Raw genomic sequence first — 6,270 nt, 5'->3', positions numbered from 1 at the left:
TGTGTGCTGCTCTTGAGGAGGCAATGTTTTGGCAGCCTGGTTCAGCCTTGGAGTAACCTGACTGCAGGGGACAGACCAGTCCCTCTGCTGTATTCTCAACATCCATTCTTCCTTCCAAACCAGACTGACAAGTCCAGGGTCCAAAGTCCCATCTCTTGTCACAGAAGACCTGCTGAGGAACGACTCACTAGAGTTTAGCTGCCTTGATAAGTGTGAGGTTTTTTTTGTTGTTGTTGTTGTTTTTAATTTATTTTTATTGTAAACAAATGGGATACATGTTGTTTCTGTTTGTATATGAAGTAAAGGCATACCATTTGTGTAATCATACATTTACACAGGGTAATGATGTTTGATTCATTCTGTTATTTTTTCCTCCCCCCCACCCCTCTTTTCCCTCTATACAGTCCCTCCTTCCTCCATTCTTGCCCCCCTCCCACTCCCCATTATGTGTCATCATCCGCTTATCAGCGAGATCATTTGTCCTTTGGTTTTTTGAGACTGGCTTATCTTGACAAGTGTGAGTTTTAAGAGGAGACTCCAGAATACCTCTACTATGACTTTATTACTAAAACGATTATTTATTCTCACATCGATTTTGATAACTTTAATTCTCAAAAATGTCTCGAAGCTATTAATGTACAATTTTTCATAGTTAAATATCTACTGTATTTTATCTTACCTTTTTCATTCCTAGTGTCACTTATTTGATGCTTTGGCCGTTTTCCATAATATTTTTTTGTTGTCTGTCTCCTAAGAATCAGCTTTTGTTTTATTATCTCTTTTGTCTTCTGTTTCATTAACTTTTTTTTTGTTTGTTTTTGGTATTGGGTATTGAACCCAGGAGTGCTTAACCACTGAGCAACATCCCAGCCTTTTTTTATTTTTTATTTTGAGAAAGGATCTCACTAAGTTGCTCAGGGCTTCACTAAGTTGCTGAGTTTGACTTTGAATTTGTGATCCTCCTACCTCAGCCTCCTAAGTCTCTGGAATTACAGGCATGTGCCACAACTTTTATTTTTTAATCATTTAAAACATTTATTTTTTAATTGAAAAGTGATACAGAGGGTCACTTTCTCTTACAAAATATAAAATGACAACCCAAAAGAATGGAAAAAGGTTAAAAAAAATCTACATGGCTTATAAACATAATGAAAACAATTTAAGTAAAAAATGCATGTTTTAATGGTAGACCTCTAGGCTTGAGTGGCAAGAGGTAGTTTAAGCGTTTTGTTCGTTTGGTATCAGGGATTGAACCCAAGGGCACTTAACCACAGAGCTATATTCCCAGTACTATTTATTTATTTATTTATTTATTTTGGCGGTGCTGGGGATTGAACCCAGTACTTATTTTGAGGCAGGGTCTCGTGCCTTGCTAAATTGCTGAGGCTGGCTTTGAACTTGTGGTTCTCCTGCCTCAGCCTCCCAAGTTGCTGGGATTATAAGCATGTGCCACTGTGCTTTGCAATTTAGGCATCTTGGTGCCAATGCCCAGTGGAGGGACCCCTGGACTGCAGACAGAAGATACTCACTACAGCCCTCTCTTATTTATTTACTGGTGTTTCCTCCCCTGTAAATTGTGACTGATAAAAAAAAAATGGACCCACCTGCCTTTACCTCATTGTTGTATCATATCAGACATGGAATGTGAAACCTGAACTCCTATTTAGGCCGTGGCATTATTATTCTCCCACTAGTGGCTGCAGGGAGGGGTTGTGATTAACCCAGCCTAGCCTGGCAGAGCTAAATGATTTTGAGGGTCTTATTCTCTAGCTTGCTGTGCCTGCTGTTTTACCTCTTAAGTTTATTTTTGTGATTTTATAATTCTGCAATCAGTGAAGTAAATGGGAGTGGTAGGTGTGTTGAAAACAGGGTACAAGAACTAGAAGATAGGAACAGATGGTCTGCATCAGGGGTTCTCAGATGTTTCGGTCTTAGAAACTTTTTACTCCTTCCTTTTAGCTTTATTGAGGTGTAATTGATATACAAAAAATAGCACACATTTAATGTGTACATTTCAAATTTGAACATGTGCATACTCCTGCAATTCTGTCCCAACAAGGTACTAAAATACTAAAGGTATTTGTTAGTTCCAAAGCTTTTCTTGTGTTCTTTTGTTTGTATATGACTTTTTAGTGGGAGGGGTGAAAAACCTAAGATGATGTGTATCCTCTAAACATATTTTAAAGTGCACAAAACCGTATTCTGGACTATATTGATGATGTATGGTTGTTGTATGATAAGTCTCTAGAACTTATTCACTGTGCATATAGAAGAAGGAATGAAGAAAATGTGGTGTATACATACAATGGAATATACATACCCAAATGACATATTGTTAAAATACAGCTTCTAACAATAATCCAGCCAGCTACAGCAACATGGGCAAACCTAGAGGGCACTATGCCAAGGGCAACAAGTTAGACACAGAAAGGAAAGCACCGCATGATTCCACCCTTATGAGGCATATGTCACATGGATGAGACGGAGTGGTGGCTACCAGAGGGGAGGGGGAGGGGAAATGGGAAATCATTTTTCAATGGGCATCAAATTTCCAACATTTAAAATTTTTAATTGTGGTAAATAGGTTATAATATAAAATTTACCATCTTCACTATTTTCAAAATTTTTTTTAGTTGTAGATGGACACAATACCTTTATTTTTAAATTTATTTTTATGTGGTGCTGAGGATTGAGCCCCAGTGCCTCACATTTGCAAGGCAAGTGCTCTACCACTGAGCTACAACCACAGCCCCCTACTTTACCATTCATCCTACGGTTCAGTGGAATTAAGTACATTTAGTTCATTCTGCAACCACCACCATCACCCATCTTCACAACTCTTTTCATCTCAACTGAAACTATACTCATCAAGTGACAAATCCCCCTCCCCACTCTTCTCCTAGCCACCTCCCATACAGTCTGTCTCCATGAATCTTTAATTATAGACACCCCAAGTGTGTGGAGCCATATAGTACATCTCTCCCCGTGAGCAGCTTACGTCACCGGGTAGTGTTTTCAGGCTTCATGTGGCATGTTTCAGGATGTCTTCCTTTCTGTGATGGAACAACATTCCATTGCATGTATACTCTATATTTTGCCCATCTATTCATTCTTCCAGGACTCGTGTACCTTGCTTGCTATTGTGATAATGTGGCTGAAAGCATGAGTACACAAATATCCTCAGCCTTTTTTGGTGTTTATTTTGAGACAGGGTCTCTCAAAGTTTCCTAGGCTGGACTTGAACTTGCTACCTTCTTACCTTAGCCTCCCAAGTTACAGAGACTACAGTCGTGTGCCATCATGCCTGTTGAGTTTCTTATATATTTTGAATAGTAACCACTTCTCAATGAATAATTTGCAAAAATATTCTCCCATTCTGTAGATTGTCTCTTCCTTCTGTTTATTGTTTCATTTGCTGTGTCTTTTAGGTTTTTTCCCCACAATTTTTATTGGTGCATTATAGTTGTACATAATGGTGGGATTTTTTTGTTACATATTTGTATATGCACACAATATAATAACATAATTTGGTCAATATCACTCCCCAGTCTTTTCCCTTTCCCTACCTCTTCCATCCCCTGGTCCTTTTCCTCTAATCCACTGATCTCCTTATGATCTTCATGAGAGCCTATCTTTCCCTTTTTCCTTTCTAACTTCCACAAATGACAGAAAACATACCACCCTTGAATTTTGAGTGGGGCATATTTTGGTTAACATAGTTTCCTGCCAGTGACATAATTTCATTCTTCTTTATAAAAGCCTTTTAGTTTGATAGACCTCCATGCGTCAGTGTTTGTGTTTGTTGCTGATGCTTTTGGAGTCATATCCAGAAAATCTTTGCCCACACCAGTGTCATAGAGCTTTTTCCTTTTTTTTTTTTTTTGGTCGTTTTTTTTTGCAGTGCTGGGGATTGAACCCAGGGCCTTGTGCATGCAAGGCAAGCACTCTACCAACTGAGCTGTCTCCCCAGCTCGGCTTTTTCCTTTTTGTTTACTTGTAGTTGTTTTGCAGTTTCAGGTCTTACATTTGTCTTAAACCATTTTGAGTTCACTTTTGGTATGAGGTGAAGGTCTAATTTCATTCTTTGCTTATGTATATTCAGTTTTCCAGTGCCATTTATTGATGAAATTGTCTTTTCTCTATTGTATTTCTTTTTGGTACTGGGAATTGAACCTGGACATGTTCTACCAGTACCACTGCACTGAATTCCCAGCCTCTGTTTATTTGGAGACAGGGTTATTCCAAATTGCCTTAGCTGGCCTCAAATTTGTGATCCTCCTGCCTCAGCCTCCAGAATCTCTGGGATTAAAGGTGTGTACTGCTGTACCTGGCAATACATAGTTGTTTTCCTTGAGGTGACACGCTCACTTCAGTCATTTTCCTGGCAAACATCCACAGATATCCAAGTATGAAGAAGCATAGTCTGTCAGTCCTTTATATGAAAATGATGTTCCACAAAAAAGCAGATAGTTCAGCTTGCAAAAACAATTGTACGAGTTCTTCCAGGACTTCTGTATTCAAAAGTGTTTTATGAGAAGACTGTTAGCAAGACATGCAATTAAGTTCCAGTTTTAATAAAATTAATGGTTATTACCCTTATCACAGACTTTATTTATTTATTTACTTACTTATTTTAGTGTTGGGGATTGAATCCAGAGGTACTTACCCACTAAGCCACAACCCCAGTCCTTTTTATTTTTTATTTTGAGACGGGGTCTCACAAAGGTGCTTAGAGCCTTACTAAGTTGCTGAGGCTGACCTGAACTACCAATCTTCCTGCCTCAGCCTCTCGAGTTGCTGAGATCACAGGTGTGTACCACTATACCTGGCTGTCATGAACATTCTTACATGAAACTGAACTTTTAAATGGCAAGTATGTGGGGGTGAAGATTATGACTCCTGGAGATGTTTTGTGCCAGTTCGTTGATTTAGGTTAAGGCCTCATAAGTTTCACCCACTGTTGCTTTTACAACATCAATGCAAATAAGTGAATAACTGCACAAAACTTTAATTATTATGAAAATACTCCTGACCTCATAGACTTCCCTGGAAGGGTCTTGGGTGCTCTAGATGCCAAGGGGTCACAGATTGAGAGCCACTAGTCTCTATGACTATGGGCCTGGTAGCATTTGACCTCTACCACTTTAATCAACCTCCCTGGGCCTCAGTTTTTTCTACTGCAAGTGAGACCTGAGTGAACTCTGTTTCTCCACCCTGTTGGACTCTATTTTCTAGTCCTTGAAACCACTTCTCTCTTAAAAATTGTGAAACCACCCTTGGCTGCTTTTCTTCTTCCATCTCATTCCTGCTTTCCTCTCTGATTCCTCCTCAGCTCACCTGTTACAGTTGACATCTCCATTGTTTTGCCACCTCCTCCTCTCCCTGGGCAATCTTCTCCTCTCTGGTTTTAACCATCACCTGCAGGCTGATGACTCTGAAATCTTCCTGCTGGGACCTCTCCACTTGAATGTACTAAAAGCATATCAAACTCAGCATGTCTAAACTGATTCCAGAATCTTCTCCCCTCTCCCCACATTGTCTCCTCTTACAGAATAGCCAGTTTTTGGTTTACTCCTCATCCACTCAACTACTGAAGCTAGAAGCCCCTCCTCCCCTTATCTGGCACCCTGGTCTAATCACCCATGTCTATTAATTCTGCCTCCCAAATATTTTTCCCACTGTCTCCCTGCTCTTCATCCCCATCACTACTCCTTTAGGTAAGGCCTTCATCGCTTCTCACCTAAACTATTGCAAGAGCTGCTTCTTGGTCCCCCTGCCCCCCATTTCCAACCTAGACTCCAAGGGTTGGAAACAGTAAGAGTGTCTCACACTTTCCTGTTTTATTAAATAAATAAATGCCGAGTACTTACCATGGCAGGCACTGTGCAGGGTGTGGGGATGCAACGTGGAATACAGCAGACATTGTTCTTCACTACAGTATGCAGCATATGGAGGAGGAGGGAAGAGTACAGGGTACAATCATTAAGATGCATTGCGATGGGGAGAGATGGCAGAGGTGCTTGGGAACTTCTAGAACTGTTAGCTGAGAGCTGGGTGAGTCCCAGGGATGGTCAGGGAACACTTCCTGAAGGAAGAGAATCTCACTCTCAGACTGCTCACTGGGTGGGAGTTAAGAGAGGCGGGTGTGTGGTGGTGAAATGCTTTCTGATAAACTTGATCATCTCATTTCCCTAATAAACAACCCTTTTTTGAGCTTCACCACTGCCTGCAGGATAAAGTCCAGATTCTTTACCATGGAGCACAACCTTT

The 6,270-nt window shown here is 40.3% G+C and overlaps 1 long non-coding RNA gene across 1 annotated transcript; it reads right to left on the bottom strand.

The window, feature by feature from the left end:
* Positions 1-3,950: 3,950 nt before the first annotated feature.
* LOC124963746 (uncharacterized) lies at positions 3,951-5,980 on the bottom strand. Its single transcript, XR_007104791.1, has 3 exons — positions 5,871-5,980; positions 5,338-5,472; positions 3,951-4,511 (listed from the first exon to the last, which is right to left on the bottom strand). It is a non-coding gene; the product is annotated as an uncharacterized LOC124963746 (long non-coding RNA).
* Between the last annotated feature and the right edge of the window lie 290 nt (positions 5,981-6,270).

Source organism: Sciurus carolinensis, chromosome 13 (assembly GCF_902686445.1).
Source record: "Sciurus carolinensis chromosome 13, mSciCar1.2, whole genome shotgun sequence".
Taxonomy (NCBI): domain Eukaryota; kingdom Metazoa; phylum Chordata; class Mammalia; order Rodentia; family Sciuridae; genus Sciurus; species Sciurus carolinensis.
This window is presented reverse-complemented; position numbering and strand designations above follow the sequence as displayed.